General features: G+C 34.9%; 1 protein-coding gene and 65 non-coding genes across 66 annotated transcripts in view; 65 read left to right on the top strand and 1 right to left on the bottom strand.

The window, feature by feature from the left end:
* The window catches only part of nt5dc1 (5'-nucleotidase domain containing 1), a 193,380-nt gene that overhangs the window by 101,845 nt on the left and 64,442 nt on the right, over positions 1-27,093 (bottom strand). The window lies entirely within an intron of this gene.
* On the top strand, positions 12-83 carry trnaa-agc (transfer RNA alanine (anticodon AGC)). Its single transcript has one exon. It is a non-coding gene; the product is annotated as a tRNA-Ala (tRNA).
* Positions 573-644, top strand: trnaa-agc (transfer RNA alanine (anticodon AGC)). The gene has a single exon. It is a non-coding gene; the product is annotated as a tRNA-Ala (tRNA).
* trnaa-cgc (transfer RNA alanine (anticodon CGC)) lies at positions 834-905 on the top strand. Its single transcript has one exon. It is a non-coding gene; the product is annotated as a tRNA-Ala (tRNA).
* trnaa-ugc (transfer RNA alanine (anticodon UGC)) lies at positions 1,132-1,203 on the top strand. Its single transcript has one exon. It is a non-coding gene; the product is annotated as a tRNA-Ala (tRNA).
* Positions 1,411-1,482, top strand: trnaa-ugc (transfer RNA alanine (anticodon UGC)). Its single transcript has one exon. It is a non-coding gene; the product is annotated as a tRNA-Ala (tRNA).
* trnaa-ugc (transfer RNA alanine (anticodon UGC)) lies at positions 1,708-1,779 on the top strand. Its single transcript has one exon. It is a non-coding gene; the product is annotated as a tRNA-Ala (tRNA).
* On the top strand, positions 2,451-2,522 carry trnaa-agc (transfer RNA alanine (anticodon AGC)). Its single transcript has one exon. It is a non-coding gene; the product is annotated as a tRNA-Ala (tRNA).
* trnaa-agc (transfer RNA alanine (anticodon AGC)) lies at positions 3,026-3,097 on the top strand. Its single transcript has one exon. It is a non-coding gene; the product is annotated as a tRNA-Ala (tRNA).
* trnaa-cgc (transfer RNA alanine (anticodon CGC)) lies at positions 3,287-3,358 on the top strand. Its single transcript has one exon. It is a non-coding gene; the product is annotated as a tRNA-Ala (tRNA).
* On the top strand, positions 3,585-3,656 carry trnaa-ugc (transfer RNA alanine (anticodon UGC)). The gene has a single exon. It is a non-coding gene; the product is annotated as a tRNA-Ala (tRNA).
* Positions 3,864-3,935, top strand: trnaa-ugc (transfer RNA alanine (anticodon UGC)). Its single transcript has one exon. It is a non-coding gene; the product is annotated as a tRNA-Ala (tRNA).
* On the top strand, positions 4,752-4,823 carry trnaa-agc (transfer RNA alanine (anticodon AGC)). The gene has a single exon. It is a non-coding gene; the product is annotated as a tRNA-Ala (tRNA).
* On the top strand, positions 5,033-5,102 carry trnaa-ugc (transfer RNA alanine (anticodon UGC)). The gene has a single exon. It is a non-coding gene; the product is annotated as a tRNA-Ala (tRNA).
* On the top strand, positions 5,323-5,394 carry trnaa-agc (transfer RNA alanine (anticodon AGC)). Its single transcript has one exon. It is a non-coding gene; the product is annotated as a tRNA-Ala (tRNA).
* Positions 5,872-5,943, top strand: trnaa-agc (transfer RNA alanine (anticodon AGC)). The gene has a single exon. It is a non-coding gene; the product is annotated as a tRNA-Ala (tRNA).
* trnaa-ugc (transfer RNA alanine (anticodon UGC)) lies at positions 6,151-6,222 on the top strand. Its single transcript has one exon. It is a non-coding gene; the product is annotated as a tRNA-Ala (tRNA).
* trnaa-agc (transfer RNA alanine (anticodon AGC)) lies at positions 6,443-6,514 on the top strand. Its single transcript has one exon. It is a non-coding gene; the product is annotated as a tRNA-Ala (tRNA).
* trnaa-ugc (transfer RNA alanine (anticodon UGC)) lies at positions 6,992-7,063 on the top strand. Its single transcript has one exon. It is a non-coding gene; the product is annotated as a tRNA-Ala (tRNA).
* Positions 7,279-7,350, top strand: trnaa-ugc (transfer RNA alanine (anticodon UGC)). Its single transcript has one exon. It is a non-coding gene; the product is annotated as a tRNA-Ala (tRNA).
* Positions 7,870-7,941, top strand: trnaa-agc (transfer RNA alanine (anticodon AGC)). The gene has a single exon. It is a non-coding gene; the product is annotated as a tRNA-Ala (tRNA).
* On the top strand, positions 8,445-8,516 carry trnaa-agc (transfer RNA alanine (anticodon AGC)). Its single transcript has one exon. It is a non-coding gene; the product is annotated as a tRNA-Ala (tRNA).
* On the top strand, positions 8,706-8,777 carry trnaa-cgc (transfer RNA alanine (anticodon CGC)). Its single transcript has one exon. It is a non-coding gene; the product is annotated as a tRNA-Ala (tRNA).
* On the top strand, positions 9,004-9,075 carry trnaa-ugc (transfer RNA alanine (anticodon UGC)). Its single transcript has one exon. It is a non-coding gene; the product is annotated as a tRNA-Ala (tRNA).
* Positions 9,283-9,354, top strand: trnaa-ugc (transfer RNA alanine (anticodon UGC)). Its single transcript has one exon. It is a non-coding gene; the product is annotated as a tRNA-Ala (tRNA).
* trnaa-ugc (transfer RNA alanine (anticodon UGC)) lies at positions 9,874-9,945 on the top strand. Its single transcript has one exon. It is a non-coding gene; the product is annotated as a tRNA-Ala (tRNA).
* On the top strand, positions 10,161-10,232 carry trnaa-ugc (transfer RNA alanine (anticodon UGC)). The gene has a single exon. It is a non-coding gene; the product is annotated as a tRNA-Ala (tRNA).
* On the top strand, positions 10,752-10,823 carry trnaa-agc (transfer RNA alanine (anticodon AGC)). The gene has a single exon. It is a non-coding gene; the product is annotated as a tRNA-Ala (tRNA).
* Positions 11,327-11,398, top strand: trnaa-agc (transfer RNA alanine (anticodon AGC)). The gene has a single exon. It is a non-coding gene; the product is annotated as a tRNA-Ala (tRNA).
* trnaa-agc (transfer RNA alanine (anticodon AGC)) lies at positions 11,620-11,691 on the top strand. The gene has a single exon. It is a non-coding gene; the product is annotated as a tRNA-Ala (tRNA).
* On the top strand, positions 12,195-12,266 carry trnaa-agc (transfer RNA alanine (anticodon AGC)). The gene has a single exon. It is a non-coding gene; the product is annotated as a tRNA-Ala (tRNA).
* trnaa-ugc (transfer RNA alanine (anticodon UGC)) lies at positions 12,456-12,527 on the top strand. Its single transcript has one exon. It is a non-coding gene; the product is annotated as a tRNA-Ala (tRNA).
* Positions 13,237-13,308, top strand: trnaa-agc (transfer RNA alanine (anticodon AGC)). Its single transcript has one exon. It is a non-coding gene; the product is annotated as a tRNA-Ala (tRNA).
* On the top strand, positions 13,516-13,587 carry trnaa-ugc (transfer RNA alanine (anticodon UGC)). The gene has a single exon. It is a non-coding gene; the product is annotated as a tRNA-Ala (tRNA).
* On the top strand, positions 13,808-13,879 carry trnaa-agc (transfer RNA alanine (anticodon AGC)). Its single transcript has one exon. It is a non-coding gene; the product is annotated as a tRNA-Ala (tRNA).
* Positions 14,357-14,428, top strand: trnaa-ugc (transfer RNA alanine (anticodon UGC)). The gene has a single exon. It is a non-coding gene; the product is annotated as a tRNA-Ala (tRNA).
* trnaa-ugc (transfer RNA alanine (anticodon UGC)) lies at positions 14,644-14,715 on the top strand. Its single transcript has one exon. It is a non-coding gene; the product is annotated as a tRNA-Ala (tRNA).
* Positions 15,235-15,306, top strand: trnaa-agc (transfer RNA alanine (anticodon AGC)). Its single transcript has one exon. It is a non-coding gene; the product is annotated as a tRNA-Ala (tRNA).
* On the top strand, positions 15,810-15,881 carry trnaa-agc (transfer RNA alanine (anticodon AGC)). The gene has a single exon. It is a non-coding gene; the product is annotated as a tRNA-Ala (tRNA).
* trnaa-agc (transfer RNA alanine (anticodon AGC)) lies at positions 16,103-16,174 on the top strand. Its single transcript has one exon. It is a non-coding gene; the product is annotated as a tRNA-Ala (tRNA).
* trnaa-agc (transfer RNA alanine (anticodon AGC)) lies at positions 16,678-16,749 on the top strand. Its single transcript has one exon. It is a non-coding gene; the product is annotated as a tRNA-Ala (tRNA).
* trnaa-ugc (transfer RNA alanine (anticodon UGC)) lies at positions 16,939-17,010 on the top strand. Its single transcript has one exon. It is a non-coding gene; the product is annotated as a tRNA-Ala (tRNA).
* Positions 17,720-17,791, top strand: trnaa-agc (transfer RNA alanine (anticodon AGC)). Its single transcript has one exon. It is a non-coding gene; the product is annotated as a tRNA-Ala (tRNA).
* On the top strand, positions 17,999-18,070 carry trnaa-ugc (transfer RNA alanine (anticodon UGC)). Its single transcript has one exon. It is a non-coding gene; the product is annotated as a tRNA-Ala (tRNA).
* On the top strand, positions 18,291-18,362 carry trnaa-agc (transfer RNA alanine (anticodon AGC)). Its single transcript has one exon. It is a non-coding gene; the product is annotated as a tRNA-Ala (tRNA).
* trnaa-ugc (transfer RNA alanine (anticodon UGC)) lies at positions 18,840-18,911 on the top strand. The gene has a single exon. It is a non-coding gene; the product is annotated as a tRNA-Ala (tRNA).
* trnaa-ugc (transfer RNA alanine (anticodon UGC)) lies at positions 19,127-19,198 on the top strand. Its single transcript has one exon. It is a non-coding gene; the product is annotated as a tRNA-Ala (tRNA).
* On the top strand, positions 19,718-19,789 carry trnaa-agc (transfer RNA alanine (anticodon AGC)). The gene has a single exon. It is a non-coding gene; the product is annotated as a tRNA-Ala (tRNA).
* trnaa-agc (transfer RNA alanine (anticodon AGC)) lies at positions 20,293-20,364 on the top strand. The gene has a single exon. It is a non-coding gene; the product is annotated as a tRNA-Ala (tRNA).
* On the top strand, positions 20,554-20,625 carry trnaa-cgc (transfer RNA alanine (anticodon CGC)). Its single transcript has one exon. It is a non-coding gene; the product is annotated as a tRNA-Ala (tRNA).
* trnaa-ugc (transfer RNA alanine (anticodon UGC)) lies at positions 20,852-20,923 on the top strand. The gene has a single exon. It is a non-coding gene; the product is annotated as a tRNA-Ala (tRNA).
* On the top strand, positions 21,131-21,202 carry trnaa-ugc (transfer RNA alanine (anticodon UGC)). Its single transcript has one exon. It is a non-coding gene; the product is annotated as a tRNA-Ala (tRNA).
* On the top strand, positions 21,723-21,794 carry trnaa-ugc (transfer RNA alanine (anticodon UGC)). Its single transcript has one exon. It is a non-coding gene; the product is annotated as a tRNA-Ala (tRNA).
* On the top strand, positions 22,010-22,081 carry trnaa-ugc (transfer RNA alanine (anticodon UGC)). The gene has a single exon. It is a non-coding gene; the product is annotated as a tRNA-Ala (tRNA).
* On the top strand, positions 22,601-22,672 carry trnaa-agc (transfer RNA alanine (anticodon AGC)). The gene has a single exon. It is a non-coding gene; the product is annotated as a tRNA-Ala (tRNA).
* Positions 23,176-23,247, top strand: trnaa-agc (transfer RNA alanine (anticodon AGC)). Its single transcript has one exon. It is a non-coding gene; the product is annotated as a tRNA-Ala (tRNA).
* Positions 23,469-23,540, top strand: trnaa-agc (transfer RNA alanine (anticodon AGC)). Its single transcript has one exon. It is a non-coding gene; the product is annotated as a tRNA-Ala (tRNA).
* On the top strand, positions 24,044-24,115 carry trnaa-agc (transfer RNA alanine (anticodon AGC)). The gene has a single exon. It is a non-coding gene; the product is annotated as a tRNA-Ala (tRNA).
* Positions 24,305-24,376, top strand: trnaa-ugc (transfer RNA alanine (anticodon UGC)). The gene has a single exon. It is a non-coding gene; the product is annotated as a tRNA-Ala (tRNA).
* Positions 24,584-24,655, top strand: trnaa-ugc (transfer RNA alanine (anticodon UGC)). The gene has a single exon. It is a non-coding gene; the product is annotated as a tRNA-Ala (tRNA).
* trnaa-agc (transfer RNA alanine (anticodon AGC)) lies at positions 24,986-25,057 on the top strand. The gene has a single exon. It is a non-coding gene; the product is annotated as a tRNA-Ala (tRNA).
* Positions 25,265-25,336, top strand: trnaa-ugc (transfer RNA alanine (anticodon UGC)). Its single transcript has one exon. It is a non-coding gene; the product is annotated as a tRNA-Ala (tRNA).
* On the top strand, positions 25,557-25,628 carry trnaa-agc (transfer RNA alanine (anticodon AGC)). Its single transcript has one exon. It is a non-coding gene; the product is annotated as a tRNA-Ala (tRNA).
* trnaa-agc (transfer RNA alanine (anticodon AGC)) lies at positions 26,106-26,177 on the top strand. Its single transcript has one exon. It is a non-coding gene; the product is annotated as a tRNA-Ala (tRNA).
* On the top strand, positions 26,385-26,456 carry trnaa-ugc (transfer RNA alanine (anticodon UGC)). The gene has a single exon. It is a non-coding gene; the product is annotated as a tRNA-Ala (tRNA).
* trnaa-agc (transfer RNA alanine (anticodon AGC)) lies at positions 26,677-26,748 on the top strand. Its single transcript has one exon. It is a non-coding gene; the product is annotated as a tRNA-Ala (tRNA).

Below are 27,093 nucleotides of genomic sequence, written 5' to 3'. Positions count from 1 at the left end.
AGTTCATACAAGGGGATGTAGCTCAGTGGTAGAGCGCATGCTTAGCATGTATGAGGTCCTGGGTTCAATCCCCAGCATCTCCAACTAGATTTATAGATCAATACTGTTTTGCATAAAGACAATCTTTTAACTATGATTCTGTGTAAATAATAGTTAGGCCAAAACAATAGCTTCATGAAGTATGTTGGAAGAAATATTATCGAGAATGTCTTTTAAATATTCCTACCCATTCATGGGACATAATACAGTGAAGATAAACTCTTTTGAAAACAAGTGAACCATTAAGACAAGGGGATGTAGCTCAGTGGTAGAGCGCATGCTTTGCATGTATGAGGTCCTGGGTTCAATTCCAAGTAGATTTATAGATCAATACTGTTTTAAACTACTTGCTTTGCAAAAAGACTATCTTTTTACAACTATGATTCTATGCAAATAATAGTGAGGCCAAAACAATAGCTTCATGAAGTATTTTATTAGAAGTAATATCGAAAATATCTTTTAAATATTCCAAGCCAACCAGATAATAAGGTGAGGTTCATTTTTTGTTGAAAACAAGTGAACAGTTCATACAAGGGGATGTAGCTCAGTGGTAGAGCGCATGCTTAGCATGTATGAGGTCCTGGGTTCAATCCCCAGCATCTCCAACTAGATTTATAGATCAACACTGTTTTAAACTGCTTGCTTTGCATAAAGACAATCTCTTTACAACTATGATTCTATGCAAATCATAGTAAGAGCCAAAACAATAGCTCTTTTAAATATTCCAAGCCACTCATGGTACATAATAAAGTGAAGTTAAACTCTCTTTGAAAACAAGTGAACCATTAAGACAAGGGGATGTAGCTCAGTGGTAGAGTGCATGCTTCGCATGTATGAGGTCCTGGGTTCAATCCCCAGCATCTCCAATTAGATTTATAGATCAATACTCTTTTAAACTACTTGCTTTGCATAAAGACAATCTTTTTACAACTATGATTCTATGCAAATAATAGTGAGGCCAAAACAATAGCTTCATGAAGTATGTTGGAAGAAATATTATCGAGAATATGTTTTAAATATTCCAAGCCACTAATGGGACATAATAAAGTGAGGTTAAATTTTTTGTTGAAAACAAGTGTATATTTCATACAAGGGGGTGTAGCTCAGTGGTAGAGCGCATGCTTTGCATGTATGAGGTCCTGGGTTCAATCCCCAGCATCCCCAACTAGATTTAAACTACAATCTTTGCATAAAGACAATCTTTTCACAACTATGATTCTATGCAAATAATAGTGAGGCCAAAACAATAGCTTCATGAAGTATGTTGGAAGAAATATTATCGAGAATATGTTTTAAATATTCCAAGCCACTGATGGTACATAATAAGGTGAAGTTAAACTCTCTTTGAAAACAAGTGAACCATTAAGACAAGGGGATGTAGCTCAGTGGTAGAGCGCATGCTTTGCATGTATGAGGTCCTGGGTTCAATCCCCAGCATCTCCAACTAGATTTATAGATCAATACTGTTTTAAACTACTTGCTTTGCATAAAGACAATCTTTTTACAACTATGATTCTATGCAAATAATAGTGAGGCCAAAACAATAGCTTCATGAAGTATGTTGGAAGAAATATTATCGAGAATATGTTTTAAATATTCCAAGCCACTAATGGGACATAATAAGGTGAGGTTAAATTTTTGTTGAAAACAAGTGAATATTTCATACAAGGGGGTGTAGCTCAGTGGTAGAGCGCATGCTTTGCATGTATGAGGTCCTGGGTTCAATCCCCAGCATCTCCAACTAGATTTATAGATTTAAACTACTATCTTTGCATAAAGACAATCTTTTTACAACTATGATTCTATGCAAATAATAGTGAGGGGGTGTAGCTCATTGGTAGAGCGCATGCTTAGCATGTATTAGGTCCTAGGTTCAATCCCCAGCATCTCCAACCAGATTTATAGATCAACGCTTTTTTAAACTGCTTGCTTTGCATAAAGACAATCTTTTGACAACTATGATTCTATGCAAATAGTAAGGGCCAAAACAATAGCTTCATGAAGTATTTTATTAGAATTAATATCGAAAATATCTTTTAAATATTCCAAGCCACTGATGGGACATAATAAGGTGAGGTTCAATTTTTGTTGAAAACAAGTGAACATTTCATACAAGGGCATGTAGCTCAGTGGTAGAGCACATGCTTAGCATTTGTGTGGTGCTAGGTTCAATCCCCAGCATCTCCAAACAGATTTATAGATCAACACTGTTTTAAAGTGTTTGCTTTGCATAAAGACAATCTTTTTACAACTATGATTCTGTGCAAATAATAATTAGGCCAAAACAATAGCTTCATATCGTATGTTAGTAGAAATATTATCGAAAAAATCTTTGAAATATTCCAATGCACTGAAGGGACATAATACAGTGAAGATAAACTCTTTTGAAAACAAGTAAACAGTTCATACAAGGGGATGTAGCTCAGTGGTAGAGCGCATGCTTAGCATGTATGAGGTCCTGGGTTCAATCCCCAGCATCTCCAACTAGATTTATAGATCAATACTGTTTTAAACTACTTGCTTTGCATAAAGACAATCTTTTAACTATGATTCTGTGTAAATAATAGTTAGGCCAAAACAATAGCTTCATGAAGTATGTTGGAAGAAATATTATCGAGAATGTCTTTTAAATATTCCTACCCATTCATGGGACATAATACAGTGAAGATAAACTCTTTTGAAAACAAGTGAACCATTAAGACAAGGGGATGTAGCTCAGTGGTAGAGCGCATGCTTTGCATGTATGAGGTCCTGGGTTCAATTCCAAGTAGATTTATAGATCAATACTGTTTTAAACTACTTGCTTTGCAAAAAGACTATCTTTTTACAACTATGATTCTATGCAAATAATAGTGAGGCCAAAACAATAGCTTCATGAAGTATTTTATTAGAAGTAATATCGAAAATATCTTTTAAATATTCCAAGCCAACCAGATAATAAGGTGAGGTTCATTTTTTGTTGAAAACAAGTGAACAGTTCATACAAGGGGATGTAGCTCAGTGGTAGAGCGCATGCTTAGCATGTATGAGGTCCTGGGTTCAATCCCCAGCATCTCCAACTAGATTTATTGGTCAACACTATTTTAAACTGCTTGCTTTGCATAAAGACAATCTCTTTACAACTATGATTCTATGCAAATAATAGTAAGAGCCAAAACAATAGCTCTTTTAAATATTCCAAGCCACTCATGGTACATAATAAAGTGAAGTTAAACTCTCTTTGAAAACAAGTGAACCATTAAGACAAGGGGATGTAGCTCAGTGGTAGAGTGCATGCTTCGCATGTATGAGGTCCTGGGTTCAATCCCCAGCATCTCCAATTAGATTTATAGATCAATACTCTTTTAAACTACTTGCTTTGCATAAAGACAATCTTTTTACAACTATGATTCTATGCAAATAATAGTGAGGCCAAAACAATAGCTTCATGAAGTATGTTGGAAGAAATATTATCGAGAATATGTTTTAAATATTCCAAGCCACTAATGGGACATAATAAGGTGAGGTTCAATTTTTTGATGAAAACAAGTGAATATTTCATACAAGGGGGTGTAGCTCAGTGGTAGAGCGCATGCTTTGCATGTATGAGGTCCTGGGTTCAATCCCCAGCATCTCCAACTAGATTTAAACTACTATCTTTGCATAAAGACAATCTTTTTACAACTATGATTCTATGCAAATAATAGTGAGGCCAAAACAATAGCTTCATGAAGTATGTTGGAAGAAATATTATCGAGAATATGTTTTAAATATTCGAAGCCACTGATGGTACATAATAAGGTGAAGTTAAACTCTCTTTGAAAACAAGTGAACCATTAAGACAAGGGGATGTAGCTCAGTGGTAGAGCGCATGCTTTGCATGTATGAGGTCCTGGGTTCAATCCCCAGCATCTCCAATCAGATTTATAGATCAGTACTGTTTTAAACTACTTGCTTTGCATAAAGACAATCTTTTTACAACTATGATTCTATGCAAATAATAGTGAGGCCAAAAAAATAGCTTCATGAAGTATGTTGGAAGAAATATTATCGAGAATATGTTTTAAATATTCCAAGCCACTAATGGGACATAAAAAGGTGAAGTTAATTTTTTGTTGAAAACAAGTGAACATTTCATACAAGGGCATGTAGCTCATTGGTAGAGCGCATGCTTAGCATGTATTGGGTCCTAGGTTCAATCCCCAGCATCTCCAACCAGATTTATAGATCAAAGCTTTTTTAAACTGCTTGCTTTGCATAAAGACAATCTTTTGACAACTATGATTCTATGCAAATAGTAAGGGCCAAAACAATAGCTCAATGAAGTATTTTATTGGAAGTAATATCGAAAATATCTTTTAAATATTCCAAGCCACTGATGGGACATAATAAGGTGAGGTTAAATTTTTGTTGAAAACAAGTGAACTTTTCATACAAGGGCATGTAGCTCAGTGGTAGAGCACATGCTTAGCATGTGTGTGGTGCTAGGTTCAATCCCCAGCATCTCCAAACAGATTTATAGATCAACACTGTTTTAAACTGTTTGCTTTGCATAAAGACAATCTTTTTACAACTATGATTCTGTGCAAATAATAATTAGGCCAAAACAATAGCTTCATATCGTATGTTAGTAGAAATATTATCGAGAAAATCTTTGAAATATTCCAATGCACTGCAGGGACATAATACAGTGAAGATAAACTCTTTTGAAAACAAGTAAACAGTTCATAAAAGGGGATGTAGCTCAGTGGTAGAGCGCATGCTTAGCATGTATGAGGTCCTGGGTTCAATCCCCAGCATCTCCAACTAGATTTATAGATCAATACTGTTTTGCATAAAGACAATCTTTTAACTATGATTCTGTGTAAATAATAGTTAGGCCAAAACAATAGCTTCATGAAGTATGTTGGAAGAAATATTATCGAGAATGTCTTTTAAATATTCCTACCCATTCATGGGACATAATACAGTGAAGATAAACTCTTTTGAAAACAAGTGAACCATTAAGACAAGCGGATTTAGCTCAGTGGTAGAGCGCATGCTTTGCATGTATGAGGTCCTGGGTTCAATCCCCAGCATCTCCAAGTAGATTTATAGATCAATACTGTTTTAAACTACTTGCTTTGCAAAAAGACTATCTTTTTACAACTATGATTCTATGCAAATAATAGTGAGGCCAAAACAATAGCTTCATGAAGTATTTTATTAGAAGTAATATCGAAAATATCTTTTAAATATTCCAAGCCAACCAGATAATAAGGTGAGGTTCATTTTTTGTTTAAAACAAGTGAACAGTTCATACAAGGGGATGTAGCTCAGTGGTAGAGCGCATGCTTAGCATGTATGAGGTCCTGGGTTCAATCCCCAGCATCTCCAACTAGATTAATAGATCAACACTGTTTTAAACTGCTTGCTTTGCATAAAGACAATCTCTTTACAACTATGATTCTATGCAAATAATAGTAAGAGCCAAAACAATAGCTCTTTTAAATATTCCAAGCCACTCATGGTACATAATAAAGTGAAGTTAAACTCTCTTTGAAAACAAGTGAACCATTAAGACAAGGGGATGTAGCTCAGTGGTAGAGTGCATGTATGAGGTCCTGGGTTCAATCCCCAGCATCTCCAACTAGATTTATAGATCAATACTGTTTTAAACTACTTGCTTTGCATAAAGACAATCTTTTTACAACTATGATTCTATGCAAATAATAGTGAGGCCAAAACAATAGCTTCATGAAGTATGTTGGAAGAAATATTATCGAGAATATGTTTTAAATATTCCAAGCCACTAATGGGACATAAAAAGGTGAGGTTCAATTTTTGTTGAAAACAAGTGAATATTTCATACAAGGGGGTGTAGCTCAGTGGTAGAGCGCATGCTTAGCATGTATGAGGTCCTGCGTTCAATCCCCAGCATCTCCAACTAGATTTATAGATCAATACTGTTTTGCATAAAGACAATCTTTTAACTATGATTCTGTGTAAATAATAGTTAGGCCAAAACAATAGCTTCATGAAGTATGTTGGAAGAAATATTATCGAGAATGTCTTTTAAATATTCCTATCCATTCATGGGACATAATACAGTGAAGATAAACTCTTTTGAAAACAAGTGAACCATTAAGACAAGGGGATTTAGCTCAGTGGTAGAGCGCATGCTTTGCATGTATGAGGTCCTGGGTTCAATCCCCAGCATCTCCAAGTAGATTTATAGATCAATACTGTTTTAAACTACTTGCTTTGCAAAAAGACTATCTTTTTACAACTATGATTCTATGCAAATAATAGTGAGGCCAAAACAATAGCTTCATGAAGTATTTTATTAGAAGTAATATCGAAAATATCTTTTAAATATTCCAAGCCAACCATATAATAAGGTGAGGTTAATTTTTTGTTGAAAACAAGTGAACAGTTCATACAAGGGGATGTAGCTCAGTGGTAGAGCGCATGCTTAGCATGTATGAGGTCCTGGGTTCAATCCCCAGCATCTCCAACTAGATTAATAGATCAACACTGTTTTAAACTGCTTGCTTTGCATAAAGACAATCTCTTTACAACTATGATTCTATGCAAATAATAGTAAGAGCCAAAACAATAGCTCTTTTAAATATTCCAAGCCACTCATGGTACATAATAAAGTGAAGTTAAACTCTCTTTGAAAACAAGTGAACCATTAAGACAAGGGGATGTAGCTCAGTGGTAGAGTGCATGTATGAGGTCCTGGGTTCAATCCCCAGCATCTCCAACTAGATTTATAGATCAATACTGTTTTAAACTACTTGCTTTGCATAAAGACAATCTTTTTACAACTATGATTCTATGCAAATAATAGTGAGGCCAAAACAATAGCTTCATGAAGTATGTTGGAAGAAATATTATCGAGAATATGTTTTAAATATTCCAAGCCACTAATGGGACATAATAAGGTGAGGTTCAATTTTTGTTGAAAACAAGTGAATATTTCATACAAGGGGGTGTAGCTCAGTGGTAGAGTGCATGCTTTGCATGTATGAGGTCCTGGGTTCAATCCCCAGCATCTCCAACTAGATTTATAGATTTAAACTACTATCTTTGCATAAAGACAATCTTTTTACAACTATGATTCTATGCAAATAATAGTGAGGCCAAAACAATAGCTTCATGAAGTATGTTGGAAGAAATATTATCGAGAATATGTTTTAAATATTACAAGCCACTGATGGTACATAATAAGGTGAAGTTAAACTCTCTTTGAAAACAAGTGAACCATTAAGACAAGGGGATGTAGCTCAGTGGTAGAGCGCATGCTTTGCATGTATGAGGTCCTGGGTTCAATCCCCAGCATCTCCAATCAGATTTATAGATCAACGCTTTTTTAAACTGCTTGCTTTGCATAAAGACAATCTTTTGACAACTATGATTCTATGCAAATAGTAAGGGCCAAAACAATAGCTTCATGAAGTATTTTATTAGAAGTAATATCGAAAATATCTTTTAAATATTCCAAGCCACTGATGGGACATAATAAGGTGAGGTTCAATTTTTGTTGAAAACAAGTGAACATTTCATACAAGGGCATGTAGCTCAGTGGTAGAGCACATGCTTAGCATTTGTGTGGTGCTAGGTTCAATCCCCAGCATCTCCAAACAGATTTATAGATCAACACTGTTTTAAAGTGTTTGCTTTGCATAAAGACAATCTTTTTACAACTATGATTCTGTGCAAATAATAATTAGGCCAAAACAATAGCTTCATATCGTATGTTAGTAGAAATATTATCGAGAAAATCTTTGAAATATTCCAATGCACTGAAGGGACATAATACAGTGAAGATAAACTCTTTTGAAAACAAGTAAACAGTTCATACAAGGGGATGTAGCTCAGTGGTAGAGCGCATGCTTAGCATGTATGAGGTCCTGGGTTCAATCCCCAGCATCTCCAACTAGATTTATAGATCAATACTGTTTTAAACTACTTGCTTTGCATAAAGACAATCTTTTAACTATGATTCTGTGTAAATAATAGTTAGGCCAAAACAATAGCTTCATGAAGTATGTTGGAAGAAATATTATCGAGAATGTCTTTTAAATATTCCTACCCATTCATGGGACATAATACAGTGAAGATAAACTCTTTTGAAAACAAGTGAACCATTAAGACAAGGGGATGTAGCTCAGTGGTAGAGCGCATGCTTTGCATGTATGAGGTCCTGGGTTCAATTCCAAGTAGATTTATAGATCAATACTGTTTTAAACTACTTGCTTTGCAAAAAGACTATCTTTTTACAACTATGATTCTATGCAAATAATAGTGAGGCCAAAACAATAGCTTCATGAAGTATTTTATTAGAAGTAATATCGAAAATATCTTTTAAATATTCCAAGCCAACCAGATAATAAGGTGAGGTTCATTTTTTGTTGAAAACAAGTGAACAGTTCATACAAGGGGATGTAGCTCAGTGGTAGAGCGCATGCTTAGCATGTATGAGGTCCTGGGTTCAATCCCCAGCATCTCCAACTAGATTTATAGATCAACACTGTTTTAAACTGCTTGCTTTGCATAAAGACAATCTCTTTACAACTATGATTCTATGCAAATAATAGTAAGAGCCAAAACAATAGCTCTTTTAAATATTCCAAGCCACTCATGGTACATAATAAAGTGAAGTTAAACTCTCTTTGAAAACAAGTGAACCATTAAGACAAGGGGATGTAGCTCAGTGGTAGAGTGCATGCTTCGCATGTATGAGGTCCTGGGTTCAATCCCCAGCATCTCCAATTAGATTTATAGATCAATACTCTTTTAAACTACTTGCTTTGCATAAAGACAATCTTTTTACAACTATGATTCTATGCAAATAATAGTGAGGCCAAAACAATAGCTTCATGAAGTATGTTGGAAGAAATATTATCGAGAATATGTTTTAAATATTCCAAGCCACTAATGGGACATAATAAGGTGAGGTTCAATTTTTTGTTGAAAACAAGTGAATATTTCATACAAGGGGGTGTAGCTCAGTGGTAGAGCGCATGCTTTGCATGTATGAGGTCCTGGGTTCAATCCCCAGCATCTCCAACTAGATTTAAACTACTATCTTTGCATAAAGACAATCTTTTTACAACTATGATTCTATGCAAATAATAGTGAGGCCAAAACAATAGCTTCATGAAGTATGTTGGAAGAAATATTATCGAGATTATGTTTTAAATATTCCAAGCCACTGATGGTACATAATAAGGTGAAGTTAAACTCTCTTTGAAAACAAGTGAACCATTAAGACAAGGGGATGTAGCTCAGTGGTAGAGCGCATGCTTTGCATGTATGAGGTCCTGGGTTCAATCCCCAGCATCTCCAATCAGATTTATAGATCAGTACTGTTTTAAACTACTTGCTTTGCATAAAGACAATCTTTTTACAACTATGATTCTATGCAAATAATAGTGAGGCCAAAAAAATAGCTTCATGAAGTATGTTGGAAGAAATATTATCGAGAATATGTTTTAAATATTCCAAGCCACTAATGGGACATAATAAGGTGAAGTTAATTTTTTGTTGAAAACAAGTGAACATTTCATACAAGGGCATGTAGCTCATTGGTAGAGCGCATGCTTAGCATGTATTAGGTCCTAGGTTCAATCCCCAGCATCTCCAACCAGATTTATAGATCAAAGCTTTTTTAAACTGCTTGCTTTGCATAAAGACAATCTTTTGACAACTATGATTCTATGCAAATAGTAAGGGCCAAAACAATAGCTCAATGAAGTATTTTATTGGAAGTAATATCGAAAATATCTTTTAAATATTCCAAGCCACTGATGGGACATAATAAGGTGAGGTTCAATTTTTGTTGAAAACAAGTGAATATTTCATACAAGGGGTGTAGCTCAGTGGTAGAGCGCATGCTTTGCATGTATGAGGTCCTGGGTTCAATCCCCAGCATCTCCAACTAGATTTATAGATTTAAACTACTATCTTTGCATAAAGACAATCTTTTTACAACTATGATTCTATGCAAATAATAGTGAGGCCAAAACAATAGCTTCATGAAGTATGTTGGAAGAAATATTATCGAGAATATGTTTTAAATATTCCAAGCCACTGATGGTACATAATAAGGTGAAGTTAAACTCTCTTTGAAAACAAGTGAACCATTAAGACAAGGGGATGTAGCTCAGTGGTAGAGCGCATGCTTTGCATGTATGAGGTCCTGGGTTCAATCCCCAGCATCTCCAATCAGATTTATAGATCAACGCTTTTTTAAACTGCTTGCTTTGCATAAAGACAATCTTTTGACAACTATGATTCTATGCAAATAGTAAGGGCCAAAACAATAGCTTCATGAAGTATTTTATTAGAAGTAATATCGAAAATATCTTTTAAATATTCCAAGCCACTGATGGGACATAATAAGGTGAGGTTCAATTTTTGTTGAAAACAAGTGAACATTTCATACAAGGGCATGTAGCTCAGTGGTAGAGCACATGCTTAGCATTTGTGTGGTGCTAGGTTCAATCCCCAGCATCTCCAAACAGATTTATAGATCAACACTGTTTTAAAGTGTTTGCTTTGCATAAAGACAATCTTTTTACAACTATGATTCTGTGCAAATAATAATTAGGCCAAAACAATAGCTTCATATCGTATGTTAGTAGAAATATTATCGAGAAAATCTTTGAAATATTCCAATGCACTGAAGGGACATAATACAGTGAAGATAAACTCTTTTGAAAACAAGTAAACAGTTCATACAAGGGGATGTAGCTCAGTGGTAGAGCGCATGCTTAGCATGTATGAGGTCCTGGGTTCAATCCCCAGCATCTCCAACTAGATTTATAGATCAATACTGTTTTAAACTACTTGCTTTGCATAAAGACAATCTTTTAACTATGATTCTGTGTAACTAATAGTTAGGCCAAAACAATAGCTTCATGAAGTATGTTGGAAGAAATATTATCGAGAATGTCTTTTAAATATTCCTACCCATTCATGGGACATAATACAGTGAAGATAAACTCTTTTGAAAACAAGTGAACCATTAAGACAACGGGATGTAGCTCAGTGGTAGAGCGCATGCTTTGCATGTATGAGGTCCTGGGTTCAATTCCAAGTAGATTTATAGATCAATACTGTTTTAAACTACTTGCTTTGCAAAAAGACTATCTTTTTACAACTATGATTCTATGCAAATAATAGTGAGGCCAAAACAATAGCTTCATGAAGTATTTTATTAGAAGTAATATCGAAAATATCTTTTAAATATTCCAAGCCAACCAGATAATAAGGTGAGGTTCATTTTTTGTTGAAAACAAGTGAACAGTTCATACAAGGGGATGTAGCTCAGTGGTAGAGCGCATGCTTAGCATGTATGAGGTCCTGGGTTCAATCCCCAGCATCTCCAACTAGATTTATAGATCAATACTGTTTTAAACTACTTGCTTTGCATAAAGACAATCTTTTAACTATGATTCTGTGTAACTAATAGTTAGGCCAAAACAATAGCTTCATGAAGTATGTTGGAAGAAATATTATCGAGAATGTCTTTTAAATATTCCTACCCATTCATGGGACATAATACAGTGAAGATAAACTCTTTTGAAAACAAGTAAACAGTTCATACAAGGGGATGTAGCTCAGTGGTAGAGCGCATGCTTAGCATGTATGAGGTCCTGGGTTCAATCCCCAGCATCTCCAACTAGATTTATAGATCAATACTGTTTTAAACTACTTGCTTTGCATAAAGACAATCTTTTAACTATGATTCTGTGTAACTAATAGTTAGGCCAAAACAATAGCTTCATGAAGTATGTTGGAAGAAATATTATCGAGAATGTCTTTTAAATATTCCTACCCATTCATGGGACATAATACAGTGAAGATAAACTCTTTTGAAAACAAGTGAACCATTAAGACAAGGGGATGTAGCTCAGTGGTAGAGCGCATGCTTTGCATGTATGAGGTCCTGGGTTCAATTCCAAGTAGATTTATAGATCAATACTGTTTTAAACTACTTGCTTTGCAAAAAGACTATCTTTTTACAACTATGATTCTATGCAAATAATAGTGAGGCCAAAACAATAGCTTCATGAAGTATTTTATTAGAAGTAATATCGAAAATATCTTTTAAATATTCCAAGCCAACCAGATAATAAGGTGAGGTTCATTTTTTGTTGAAAACAAGTGAACAGTTCATACAAGGGGATGTAGCTCAGTGGTAGAGCGCATGCTTAGCATGTATGAGGTCCTGGGTTCAATCCCCAGCATCTCCAACTAGATTTATAGATCAACACTGTTTTAAACTGCTTGCTTTGCATAAAGACAATCTCTTTACAACTATGATTCTATGCAAATAATAGTAAGAGCCAAAACAATAGCTCTTTTAAATATTCCAAGCCACTCATGGTACATAATAAAGTGAAGTTAAACTCTCTTTGAAAACAAGTGAACCATTAAGACAAGGGGATGTAGCTCAGTGGTAGAGCGCATGCTTTGCATGTATGAGGTCCTGAGTTCAATCCCCAGCATTTCCAACTAGATTTAAACTACTATCTTTGCATAAAGACAATCTTTTTACAACTATGATTCTATGCAAATAATAGTGAGGCCAAAACAATAGCTCTTTTAAATATTCCAAGCCACTCATGGTACATAATAAAGTGAAGTTAAACTCTCTTTGAAAACAAGTGAACCATTAAGACAAGGGGATGTAGCTCAGTGGTAGAGTGCATGTATGAGGTCCTGGGTTCAATCCCCAGCATCTCCAACTAGATTTATAGATCAATACTGTTTTAAACTACTTGCTTTGCATAAAGACAATCTTTTTACAACTATGATTCTATGCAAATAATAGTGAGGCCAAAACAATAGCTCTTTTAAATATTCCAAGCCACTCATGGTACATAATAAAGTGAAGTTAAACTCTCTTTGAAAACAAGTGAACCATTAAGACAAGGGGATGTAGCTCAGTGGTAGAGTGCATGTATGAGGTCCTGGGTTCAATCCCCAGCATCTCCAACTAGATTTATAGATCAATACTGTTTTAAACTACTTGCTTTGCATAAAGACAATCTTTTTACAACTATGATTCTATCCAAATAATAGTGAGGCCAAAACAATAGCTTCATGAAGTATGTTGGAAGAAATATTATCGAGAATATGTTTTAAATATTCCAAGCCACTAATGGGACATAAAAAGGTGAGGTTCAATTTTTGTTGAAAACAAGTGAATATTTCATACAAGGGGGTGTAGCTCAGTGGTAGAGCGCATGCTTAGCATGTATGAGGTCCTGCGTTCAATCCCCAGCATCTCCAACTAGATTTATAGATCAATACTGTTTTGCATAAAGACAATCTTTTAACTATGATTCTGTGTAAATAATAGTTAGGCCAAAACAATAGCTTCATGAAGTATGTTGGAAGAAATATTATCGAGAATGTCTTTTAAATATTCCTACCCATTCATGGGACATAATACAGTGAAGATAAACTCTTTTGAAAACAAGTGAACCATTAAGACAAGGGGATTTAGCTCAGTGATAGAGCGCATGCTTTGCATGTATGAGGTCCTGGGTTCAATCCCCAGGATCTCCAAGTAGATTTATAGATCAATACTGTTTTAAACTACTTGCTTTGCAAAAAGACTATCTTTTTACAACTATGATTCTATGCAAATAATAGTGAGGCCAAAACAATAGCTTCATGAAGTATTTTATTAGAAGTAATATCGAAAATATCTTTTAAATATTCCAAGCCAACCATATAATAAGGTGAGGTTAATTTTTTGTTGAAAACAAGTGAACAGTTCATACAAGGGGATGTAGCTCAGTGGTAGAGCGCATGCTTAGCATGTATGAGGTCCTGGGTTCAATCCCCAGCATCTCCAACTAGATTAATAGATCAACACTGTTTTAAACTGCTTGCTTTGCATAAAGACAATCTCTTTACAACTATGATTCTATGCAAATAATAGTAAGAGCCAAAACAATAGCTCTTTTAAATATTCCAAGCCACTCATGGTACATAATAAAGTGAAGTTAAACTCTCTTTGAAAACAAGTGAACCATTAAGACAAGGGGATGTAGCTCAGTGGTAGAGTGCATGTATGAGGTCCTGGGTTCAATCCCCAGCATCTCCAACTAGATTTATAGATCAATACTGTTTTAAACTACTTGCTTTGCATAAAGACAATCTTTTTACAACTATGATTCTATGCAAATAATAGTGAGGCCAAAACAATAGCTTCATGAAGTATGTTGGAAGAAATATTATCGAGAATATGTTTTAAATATTCCAAGCCACTAATGGGACATAATAAGGTGAGGTTCAATTTTTGTTGAAAACAAGTGAATATTTCATACAAGGGGGTGTAGCTCAGTGGTAGAGTGCATGCTTTGCATGTATGAGGTCCTGGGTTCAATCCCCAGCATCTCCAACTAGATTTATAGATTTAAACTACTATCTTTGCATAAAGACAATCTTTTTACAACTATGATTCTATGCAAATAATAGTGAGGCCAAAACAATAGCTTCATGAAGTATGTTGGAAGAAATATTATCGAGAATATGTTTTAAATATTACAAGCCACTGATGGTACATAATAAGGTGAAGTTAAACTCTCTTTGAAAACAAGTGAACCATTAAGACAAGGGGATGTAGCTCAGTGGTAGAGCGCATGCTTTGCATGTATGAGGTCCTGGGTTCAATCCCCAGCATCTCCAATCAGATTTATAGATCAACGCTTTTTTAAACTGCTTGCTTTGCATAAAGACAATCTTTTGACAACTATGATTCTATGCAAATAGTAAGGGCCAAAACAATAGCTTCATGAAGTATTTTATTAGAAGTAATATCGAAAATATCTTTTAAATATTCCAAGCCACTGATGGGACATAATAAGGTGAGGTTCAATTTTTGTTGAAAACAAGTGAACATTTCATACAAGGGCATGTAGCTCAGTGGTAGAGCACATGCTTAGCATTTGTGTGGTGCTAGGTTCAATCCCCAGCATCTCCAAACAGATTTATAGATCAACACTGTTTTAAAGTGTTTGCTTTGCATAAAGACAATCTTTTTACAACTATGATTCTGTGCAAATAATAATTAGGCCAAAACAATAGCTTCATATCGTATGTTAGTAGAAATATTATCGAGAAAATCTTTGAAATATTCCAATGCACTGAAGGGACATAATACAGTGAAGATAAACTCTTTTGAAAACAAGTAAACAGTTCATACAAGGGGATGTAGCTCAGTGGTAGAGCGCATGCTTAGCATGTATGAGGTCCTGGGTTCAATCCCCAGCATCTCCAACTAGATTTATAGATCAATACTGTTTTAAACTACTTGCTTTGCATAAAGACAATCTTTTAACTATGATTCTGTGTAAATAATAGTTAGGCCAAAACAATAGCTTCATGAAGTATGTTGGAAGAAATATTATCGAGAATGTCTTTTAAATATTCCTACCCATTCATGGGACATAATACAGTGAAGATAAACTCTTTTGAAAACAAGTGAACCATTAAGACAAGGGGATGTAGCTCAGTGGTAGAGCGCATGCTTTGCATGTATGAGGTCCTGGGTTCAATTCCAAGTAGATTTATAGATCAATACTGTTTTAAACTACTTGCTTTGCAAAAAGACTATCTTTTTACAACTATGATTCTATGCAAATAATAGTGAGGCCAAAACAATAGCTTCATGAAGTATTTTATTAGAAGTAATATCGAAAATATCTTTTAAATATTCCAAGCCAACCAGATAATAAGGTGAGGTTCATTTTTTGTTGAAAACAAGTGAACAGTTCATACAAGGGGATGTAGCTCAGTGGTAGAGCGCATGCTTAGCATGTATGAGGTCCTGGGTTCAATCCCCAGCATCTCCAACTAGATTTATAGATCAATACTGTTTTAAACTACTTGCTTTGCATAAAGACAATCTTTTAACTATGATTCTGTGTAACTAATAGTTAGGCCAAAACAATAGCTTCATGAAGTATGTTGGAAGAAATATTATCGAGAATGTCTTTTAAATATTCCTACCCATTCATGGGACATAATACAGTGAAGATAAACTCTTTTGAAAACAAGTAAACAGTTCATACAAGGGGATGTAGCTCAGTGGTAGAGCGCATGCTTAGCATGTATGAGGTCCTGGGTTCAATCCCCAGCATCTCCAACTAGATTTATAGATCAATACTGTTTTAAACTACTTGCTTTGCATAAAGACAATCTTTTAACTATGATTCTGTGTAACTAATAGTTAGGCCAAAACAATAGCTTCATGAAGTATGTTGGAAGAAATATTATCGAGAATGTCTTTTAAATATTCCTACCCATTCATGGGACATAATACAGTGAAGATAAACTCTTTTGAAAACAAGTGAACCATTAAGACAAGGGGATGTAGCTCAGTGGTAGAGCGCATGCTTTGCATGTATGAGGTCCTGGGTTCAATTCCAAGTAGATTTATAGATCAATACTGTTTTAAACTACTTGCTTTGCAAAAAGACTATCTTTTTACAACTATGATTCTATGCAAATAATAGTGAGGCCAAAACAATAGCTTCATGAAGTATTTTATTAGAAGTAATATCGAAAATATCTTTTAAATATTCCAAGCCAACCAGATAATAAGGTGAGGTTCATTTTTTGTTGAAAACAAGTGAACAGTTCATACAAGGGGATGTAGCTCAGTGGTAGAGCGCATGCTTAGCATGTATGAGGTCCTGGGTTCAATCCCCAGCATCTCCAACTAGATTTATAGATCAACACTGTTTTAAACTGCTTGCTTTGCATAAAGACAATCTCTTTACAACTATGATTCTATGCAAATAATAGTAAGAGCCAAAACAATAGCTCTTTTAAATATTCCAAGCCACTCATGGTACATAATAAAGTGAAGTTAAACTCTCTTTGAAAACAAGTGAACCATTAAGACAAGGGGATGTAGCTCAGTGGTAGAGCGCATGCTTTGCATGTATGAGGTCCTGAGTTCAATCCCCAGCATTTCCAACTAGATTTAAACTACTATCTTTGCATAAAGACAATCTTTTTACAACTATGATTCTATGCAAATAATAGTGAGGCCAAAACAATAGCTCTTTTAAATATTCCAAGCCACTCATGGTACATAATAAAGTGAAGTTAAACTCTCTTTGAAAACAAGTGAACCATTAAGACAAGGGGATGTAGCTCAGTGGTAGAGTGCATGTATGAGGTCCTGGGTTCAATCCCCAGCATCTCCAACTAGATTTATAGATCAATACTGTTTTAAACTACTTGCTTTGCATAAAGACAATCTTTTTACAACTATGATTCTATGCAAATAATAGTGAGGCCAAAACAATAGCTCTTTTAAATATTCCAAGCCACTCATGGTACATAATAAAGTGAAGTTAAACTCTCTTTGAAAACAAGTGAACCATTAAGACAAGGGGATGTAGCTCAGTGGTAGAGTGCATGTATGAGGTCCTGGGTTCAATCCCCAGCATCTCCAACTAGATTTATAGATCAATACTGTTTTAAACTACTTGCTTTGCATAAAGACAATCTTTTTACAACTATGATTCTATGCAAATAATAGTGAGGCCAAAACAATAGCTTCATGAAGTATGTTGGAAGAAATATTATCGAGAATATGTTTTAAATATTCCAAGCCACTAATGGGACATAAAAAGGTGAGGTTCAATTTTTGTTGAAAACAAGTGAATATTTCATACAAGGGGGTGTAGCTCAGTGGTAGAGCGCATGCTTAGCATGTATGAGGTCCTGCGTTCAATCCCCAGCATCTCCAACTAGATTTATAGATCAATACTGTTTTGCATAAAGACAATCTTTTAACTATGATTCTGTGTAAATAATAGTTAGGCCAAAACAATAGCTTCATGAAGTATGTTGGAAGAAATATTATCGAGAATGTCTTTTAAATATTCCTACCCATTCATGGGACATAATACAGTGAAGATAAACTCTTTTGAAAACAAGTGAACCATTAAGACAAGGGGATTTAGCTCAGTGGTAGAGCGCATGCTTTGCATGTATGAGGTCCTGGGTTCAATCCCCAGCATCTCCAAGTAGATTTATAGATCAATACTGTTTTAAACTACTTGCTTTGCAAAAAGACTATCTTTTTACAACTATGATTCTATGCAAATAATAGTGAGGCCAAAACAATAGCTTCATGAAGTATTTTATTAGAAGTAATATCGAAAATATCTTTTAAATATTCCAAGCCAACCATATAATAAGGTGAGGTTAATTTTTTGTTGAAAACAAGTGAACAGTTCATACAAGGGGATGTAGCTCAGTGGTAGAGCGCATGCTTAGCATGTATGAGGTCCTGGGTTCAATCCCCAGCATCTCCAACTAGATTAATAGATCAACACTGTTTTAAACTGCTTGCTTTGCATAAAGACAATCTCTTTACAACTATGATTCTATGCAAATAATAGTAAGAGCCAAAACAATAGCTCTTTTAAATATTCCAAGCCACTCATGGTACATAATAAAGTGAAGTTAAACTCTCTTTGAAAACAAGTGAACCATTAAGACAAGGGGATGTAGCTCAGTGGTAGAGTGCATGTATGAGGTCCTGGGTTCAATCCCCAGCATCTCCAACTAGATTTATAGATCAATACTGTTTTAAACTACTTGCTTTGCATAAAGACAATCTTTTTACAACTATGATTCTATGCAAATAATAGTGAGGCCAAAACAATAGCTTCATGAAGTATGTTGGAAGAAATATTATCGAGAATATGTTTTAAATATTCCAAGCCACTAATGGGACATAATAAGGTGAGGTTCAATTTTTGTTGAAAACAAGTGAATATTTCATACAAGGGGGTGTAGCTCAGTGGTAGAGTGCATGCTTTGCATGTATGAGGTCCTGGGTTCAATCCCCAGCATCTCCAACTAGATTTATAGATTTAAACTACTATCTTTGCATAAAGACAATCTTTTTACAACTATGATTCTATGCAAATAATAGTGAGGCCAAAACAATAGCTTCATGAAGTATGTTGGAAGAAATATTATCGAGAATATGTTTTAAATATTACAAGCCACTGATGGTACATAATAAGGTGAAGTTAAACTCTCTTTGAAAACAAGTGAACCATTAAGACAAGGGGATGTAGCTCAGTGGTAGAGCGCATGCTTTGCATGTATGAGGTCCTGGGTTCAATCCCCAGCATCTCCAATCAGATTTATAGATCAACGCTTTTTTAAACTGCTTGCTTTGCATAAAGACAATCTTTTGACAACTATGATTCTATGCAAATAGTAAGGGCCAAAACAATAGCTTCATGAAGTATTTTATTAGAAGTAATATCGAAAATATCTTTTAAATATTCCAAGCCACTGATGGGACATAATAAGGTGAGGTTCAATTTTTGTTGAAAACAAGTGAACATTTCATACAAGGGCATGTAGCTCAGTGGTAGAGCACATGCTTAGCATTTGTGTGGTGCTAGGTTCAATCCCCAGCATCTCCAAACAGATTTATAGATCAACACTGTTTTAAAGTGTTTGCTTTGCATAAAGACAATCTTTTTACAACTATGATTCTGTGCAAATAATAATTAGGCCAAAACAATAGCTTCATATCGTATGTTAGTAGAAATATTATCGAGAAAATCTTTGAAATATTCCAATGCACTGAAGGGACATAATACAGTGAAGATAAACTCTTTTGAAAACAAGTAAACAGTTCATACAAGGGGATGTAGCTCAGTGGTAGAGCGCATGCTTAGCATGTATGAGGTCCTGGGTTCAATCCCCAGCATCTCCAACTAGATTTATAGATCAATACTGTTTTAAACTACTTGCTTTGCATAAAGACAATCTTTTAACTATGATTCTGTGTAAATAATAGTTAGGCCAAAACAATAGCTTCATGAAGTATGTTGGAAGAAATATTATCGAGAATGTCTTTTAAATATTCCTACCCATTCATGGGACATAATACAGTGAAGATAAACTCTTTTGAAAACAAGTGAACCATTAAGACAAGGGGATGTAGCTCAGTGGTAGAGCGCATGCTTTGCATGTATGAGGTCCTGGGTTCAATTCCAAGTAGATTTATAGATCAATACTGTTTTAAACTACTTGCTTTGCAAAAAGACTATCTTTTTACAACTATGATTCTATGCAAATAATAGTGAGGCCAAAACAATAGCTTCATGAAGTATTTTATTAGAAGTAATATCGAAAATATCTTTTAAATATTCCAAGCCAACCAGATAATAAGGTGAGGTTCATTTTTTGTTGAAAACAAGTGAACAGTTCATACAAGGGGATGTAGCTCAGTGGTAGAGCGCATGCTTAGCATGTATGAGGTCCTGGGTTCAATCCCCAGCATCTCCAACTAGATTTATAGATCAACACTGTTTTAAACTGCTTGCTTTGCATAAAGACAATCTCTTTACAACTATGATTCTATGCAAATAATAGTAAGAGCCAAAACAATAGCTCTTTTAAATATTCCAAGCCACTCATGGTACATAATAAAGTGAAGTTAAACTCTCTTTGAAAACAAGTGAACCATTAAGACAAGGGGATGTAGCTCAGTGGTAGAGTGCATGCTTCGCATGTATGAGGTCCTGGGTTCAATCCCCAGCATCTCCAATTAGATTTATAGATCAATACTCTTTTAAACTACTTGCTTTGCATAAAGACAATCTTTTTACAACTATGATTCTATGCAAATAATAGTGAGGCCAAAACAATAGCTTCATGAAGTATGTTGGAAGAAATATTATCGAGAATATGTTTTAAATATTCCAAGCCACTAATGGGACATAATAAGGTGAGGTTCAATTTTTTGTTGAAAACAAGTGAATATTTCATACAAGGGGGTGTAGCTCAGTGGTAGAGCGCATGCTTTGCATGTATGAGGTCCTGGGTTCAATCCCCAGCATCTCCAACTAGATTTAAACTACTATCTTTGCATAAAGACAATCTTTTTACAACTATGATTCTATGCAAATAATAGTGAGGCCAAAACAATAGCTTCATGAAGTATGTTGGAAGAAATATTATCGAGATTATGTTTTAAATATTCCAAGCCACTGATGGTACATAATAAGGTGAAGTTAAACTCTCTTTGAAAACAAGTGAACCATTAAGACAAGGGGATGTAGCTCAGTGGTAGAGCGCATGCTTTGCATGTATGAGGTCCTGGGTTCAATCCCCAGCATCTCCAATCAGATTTATAGATCAGTACTGTTTTAAACTACTTGCTTTGCATAAAGACAATCTTTTTACAACTATGATTCTATGCAAATAATAGTGAGGCCAAAAAAATAGCTTCATGAAGTATGTTGGAAGAAATATTATCGAGAATATGTTTTAAATATTCCAAGCCACTAATGGGACATAATAAGGTGAAGTTAATTTTTTGTTGAAAACAAGTGAACATTTCATACAAGGGCATGTAGCTCATTGGTAGAGCGCATGCTTAGCATGTATTAGGTCCTAGGTTCAATCCCCAGCATCTCCAACCAGATTTATAGATCAAAGCTTTTTTAAACTGCTTGCTTTGCATAAAGACAATCTTTTGACAACTATGATTCTATGCAAATAGTAAGGGCCAAAACAATAGCTCAATGAAGTATTTTATTGGAAGTAATATCGAAAATATCTTTTAAATATTCCAAGCCACTGATGGGACATAATAAGGTGAGGTTCAATTTTTGTTGAAAACAAGTGAATATTTCATACAAGGGGGTGTAGCTCAGTGGTAGAGCGCATGCTTTGCATGTATGAGGTCCTGGGTTCAATCCCCAGCATCTCCAACTAGATTTATAGATTTAAACTACTATCTTTGCATAAAGACAATCTTTTTACAACTATGATTCTATGCAAATAATAGTGAGGCCAAAACAATAGCTTCATGAAGTATGTTGGAAGAAATATTATCGAGAATATGTTTTAAATATTCCAAGCCACTGATGGTACATAATAAGGTGAAGTTAAACTCTCTTTGAAAACAAGTGAACCATTAAGACAAGGGGATGTAGCTCAGTGGTAGAGCGCATGCTTTGCATGTATGAGGTCCTGGGTTCAATCCCCAGCATCTCCAATCAGATTTATAGATCAACGCTTTTTTAAACTGCTTGCTTTGCATAAAGACAATCTTTTGACAACTATGATTCTATGCAAATAGTAAGGGCCAAAACAATAGCTTCATGAAGTATTTTATTAGAAGTAATATCGAAAATATCTTTTAAATATTCCAAGCCACTGATGGGACATAATAAGGTGAGGTTCAATTTTTGTTGAAAACAAGTGAACATTTCATACAAGGGCATGTAGCTCAGTGGTAGAGCACATGCTTAGCATTTGTGTGGTGCTAGGTTCAATCCCCAGCATCTCCAAACAGATTTATAGATCAACACTGTTTTAAAGTGTTTGCTTTGCATAAAGACAATCTTTTTACAACTATGATTCTGTGCAAATAATAATTAGGCCAAAACAATAGCTTCATATCGTATGTTAGTAGAAATATTATCGAGAAAATCTTTGAAATATTCCAATGCACTGAAGGGACATAATACAGTGAAGATAAACTCTTTTGAAAACAAGTAAACAGTTCATACAAGGGGATGTAGCTCAGTGGTAGAGCGCATGCTTAGCATGTATGAGGTCCTGGGTTCAATCCCCAGCATCTCCAACTAGATTTATAGATCAATACTGTTTTAAACTACTTGCTTTGCATAAAGACAATCTTTTAACTATGATTCTGTGTAACTAATAGTTAGGCCAAAACAATAGCTTCATGAAGTATGTTGGAAGAAATATTATCGAGAATGTCTTTTAAATATTCCTACCCATTCATGGGACATAATACAGTGAAGATAAACTCTTTTGAAAACAAGTGAACCATTAAGACAACGGGATGTAGCTCAGTGGTAGAGCGCATGCTTTGCATGTATGAGGTCCTGGGTTCAATTCCAAGTAGATTTATAGATCAATACTGTTTTAAACTACTTGCTTTGCAAAAAGACTATCTTTTTACAACTATGATTCTATGCAAATAATAGTGAGGCCAAAACAATAGCTTCATGAAGTATTTTATTAGAAGTAATATCGAAAATATCTTTTAAATATTCCAAGCCAACCAGATAATAAGGTGAGGTTCATTTTTTGTTGAAAACAAGTGAACAGTTCATACAAGGGGATGTAGCTCAGTGGTAGAGCGCATGCTTAGCATGTATGAGGTCCTGGGTTCAATCCCCAGCATCTCCAACTAGATTTATAGATCAATACTGTTTTAAACTACTTGCTTTGCATAAAGACAATCTTTTAACTATGATTCTGTGTAACTAATAGTTAGGCCAAAACAATAGCTTCATGAAGTATGTTGGAAGAAATATTATCGAGAATGTCTTTTAAATATTCCTACCCATTCATGGGACATAATACAGTGAAGATAAACTCTTTTGAAAACAAGTAAACAGTTCATACAAGGGGATGTAGCTCAGTGGTAGAGCGCATGCTTAGCATGTATGAGGTCCTGGGTTCAATCCCCAGCATCTCCAACTAGATTTATAGATCAATACTGTTTTAAACTACTTGCTTTGCATAAAGACAATCTTTTAACTATGATTCTGTGTAACTAATAGTTAGGCCAAAACAATAGCTTCATGAAGTATGTTGGAAGAAATATTATCGAGAATGTCTTTTAAATATTCCTACCCATTCATGGGACATAATACAGTGAAGATAAACTCTTTTGAAAACAAGTGAACCATTAAGACAAGGGGATGTAGCTCAGTGGTAGAGCGCATGCTTTGCATGTATGAGGTCCTGGGTTCAATTCCAAGTAGATTTATAGATCAATACTGTTTTAAACTACTTGCTTTGCAAAAAGACTATCTTTTTACAACTATGATTCTATGCAAATAATAGTGAGGCCAAAACAATAGCTTCATGAAGTATTTTATTAGAAGTAATATCGAAAATATCTTTTAAATATTCCAAGCCAACCAGATAATAAGGTGAGGTTCATTTTTTGTTGAAAACAAGTGAACAGTTCATACAAGGGGATGTAGCTCAGTGGTAGAGCGCATGCTTAGCATGTATGAGGTCCTGGGTTCAATCCCCAGCATCTCCAACTAGATTTATAGATCAACACTGTTTTAAACTGCTTGCTTTGCATAAAGACAATCTCTTTACAACTATGATTCTATGCAAATAATAGTAAGAGCCAAAACAATAGCTCTTTTAAATATTCCAAGCCACTCATGGTACATAATAAAGTGAAGTTAAACTCTCTTTGAAAACAAGTGAACCATTAAGACAAGGGGATGTAGCTCAGTGGTAGAGCGCATGCTTTGCATGTATGAGGTCCTGAGTTCAATCCCCAGCATTTCCAACTAGATTTAAACTACTATCTTTGCATAAAGACAATCTTTTTACAACTATGATTCTATGCAAATAATAGTGAGGCCAAAACAATAGCTTCATGAAGTATGTTGGAAGAAATATTATCGAGATTATGTTTTAAATATTCCAAGCCACTGATGGTACATAATAAGGTGAAGTTAAACTCTCTTTGAAAACAAGTGAACCATTAAGACAAGGGGATGTAGCTCAGTGGTAGAGCGCATGCTTTGCATGTATGAGGTCCTGGGTTCAATCCCCAGCATCTCCAATCAGATTTATAGATCAGTACTGTTTTAAACTACTTGCTTTGCATAAAGACAATCTTTTTACAACTATGATTCTATGCAAATAATAGTGAGGCCAAAACATCTCCAAACAGATTTATAGATCAACACTGTTTTAAACTGTTTGCTTTGCATAAAGACAATCTTTTTACAACTATGATTCTGTGCAAATAATAATTAGGCCAAAACAATAGCTTCATATCGTATGTTAGTAGAAATATTATCGAGAAAATCTTTGAGATATTCCAATGCACTGCAGGGACATAATACAGTGAAGATAAACTCTTTTGAAAACAAGTAAACAGTTCATAAAAGGGGATGTAGCTCAGTGGTAGAGCGCATGCTTAGCATGTATGAGGTCCTGGGTTCAATCCCCAGCATCTCCAACTAGATTTATAGATCAATACTGTTTTGCATAAAGACAATCTTTTAACTATGATTCTGTGTAAATAATAGTTAGGCCAAAACAATAGCTTCATGAAGTATGTTGGAAGAAATATTATCGAGAATGTCTTTTAAATATTCCTACCCATTCATGGGACATAATACAGTGAAGATAAACTCTTTTGAAAACAAGTGAACCATTAAGACAAGGGGATTTAGCTCAGTGGTAGAGCGCATGCTTTGCATGTATGAGGTCCTGGGTTCAATCCCCAGCATCTCCAAGTAGATTTATAGATCAATACTGTTTTAAACTACTTGCTTTGCAAAAAGACTATCTTTTTACAACTATGATTCTATGCAAATAATAGTGAGGCCAAAACAATAGCTTCATGAAGTATTTTATTAGAAGTAATATCGAAAATATCTTTTAAATATTCCAAGCCAACCAGATAATAAGGTGAGGTTCATTTTTTGTTGAAAACAAGTGAACAGTTCATACAAGGGGATGTAGCTCAGTGGTAGAGCGCATGCTTAGCATGTATGAGGTCCTGGGTTCAATCCCCAGCATCTCCAACTAGATTAATAGATCAACACTGTTTTAAACTGCTTGCTTTGCATAAAGACAATCTCTTTACAACTATGATTCTATGCAAATAATAGTAAGAGCCAAAACAATAGCTCTTTTAAATATTCCAAGCCACTCATGGTACATAATAAAGTGAAGTTAAACTCTCTTTGAAAACAAGTGAACCATTAAGACAAGGGGATGTAGCTCAGTGGTAGAGTGCATGTATGAGGTCCTGGGTTCAATCCCCAGCATCTCCAACTAGATTTATAGATCAATACTGTTTTAAACTACTTGCTTTGCATAAAGACAATCTTTTTACAACTATGATTCTATGCAAATAATAGTGAGGCCAAAACAATAGCTTCATGAAGTATGTTGGAAGAAATATTATCGAGAATATGTTTTAAATATTCCAAGCCACTAATGGGACATAAAAAGGTGAGGTTCAATTTTTGTTGAAAACAAGTGAATATTTCATACAAGGGGGTGTAGCTCAGTGGTAGAGCGCATGCTTAGCATGTATGAGGTCCTGGGTTCAATCCCCAGCATCTCCAACTAGATTTATAGATCAATACTGTTTTGCATAAAGACAATCTTTTAACTATGATTCTGTGTAAATAATAGTTAGGCCAAAACAATAGCTTCATGAAGTATGTTGGAAGAAATATTATCGAGAATGTCTTTTAAATATTCCTACCCATTCATGGGACATAATACAGTGAAGATAAACTCTTTTGAAAACAAGTGAACCATTAAGACAAGGGGATTTAGCTCAGTGGTAGAGCGCATGCTTTGCATGTATGAGGTCCTGGGTTCAATCCCCAGCACCTCCAAGTAGATTTATAGATCAATACTGTTTTAAACTACCTGCTTTGCAAAAAGACTATCTTTTTACAACTATGATTCTATGCAAATAATAGTGAGGCCAAAACAATAGCTTCATGAAGTATTTTATTAGAAGTAATATCGAAAATATCTTTTAAATATTCCAAGCCAACCAGATAATAAGGTGAGGTTAATTTTTTGTTGAAAACAAGTGAACAGTTCATACAAGGGGATGTAGCTCAGTGGTAGAGCGCATGCTTAGCATGTATGAGGTCCTGGGTTCAATCCCCAGCATCTCCAACTAGATTAATAGATCAACACTGTTTTAAACTGCTTGCTTTGCATAAAGACAATCTCTTTACAACTATGATTCTATGCAAATAATAGTAAGAGCCAAAACAATAGCTCTTTTAAATATTCCAAGCCACTCATGGTACATAATAAAGTGAAGTTAAACTCTCTTTGAAAACAAGTGAACCATTAAGACAAGGGGATGTAGCTCAGTGGTAGAGTGCATGTATGAGGTCCTGGGTTCAATCCCCAGCATCTCCAACTAGATTTATAGATCAATACTGTTTTAAACTACTTGCTTTGCATAAAGACAATCTTTTTACAACTATGATTCTATGCAAATAATAGTGAGGC

Source organism: Callionymus lyra, chromosome 17 (assembly GCF_982586985.1).
Source record: "Callionymus lyra chromosome 17, fCalLyr1.hap1.1, whole genome shotgun sequence".
In the NCBI taxonomy this organism is placed as follows: Eukaryota; Metazoa; Chordata; class Actinopteri; order Syngnathiformes; family Callionymidae; genus Callionymus; species Callionymus lyra.
This window is presented reverse-complemented; position numbering and strand designations above follow the sequence as displayed.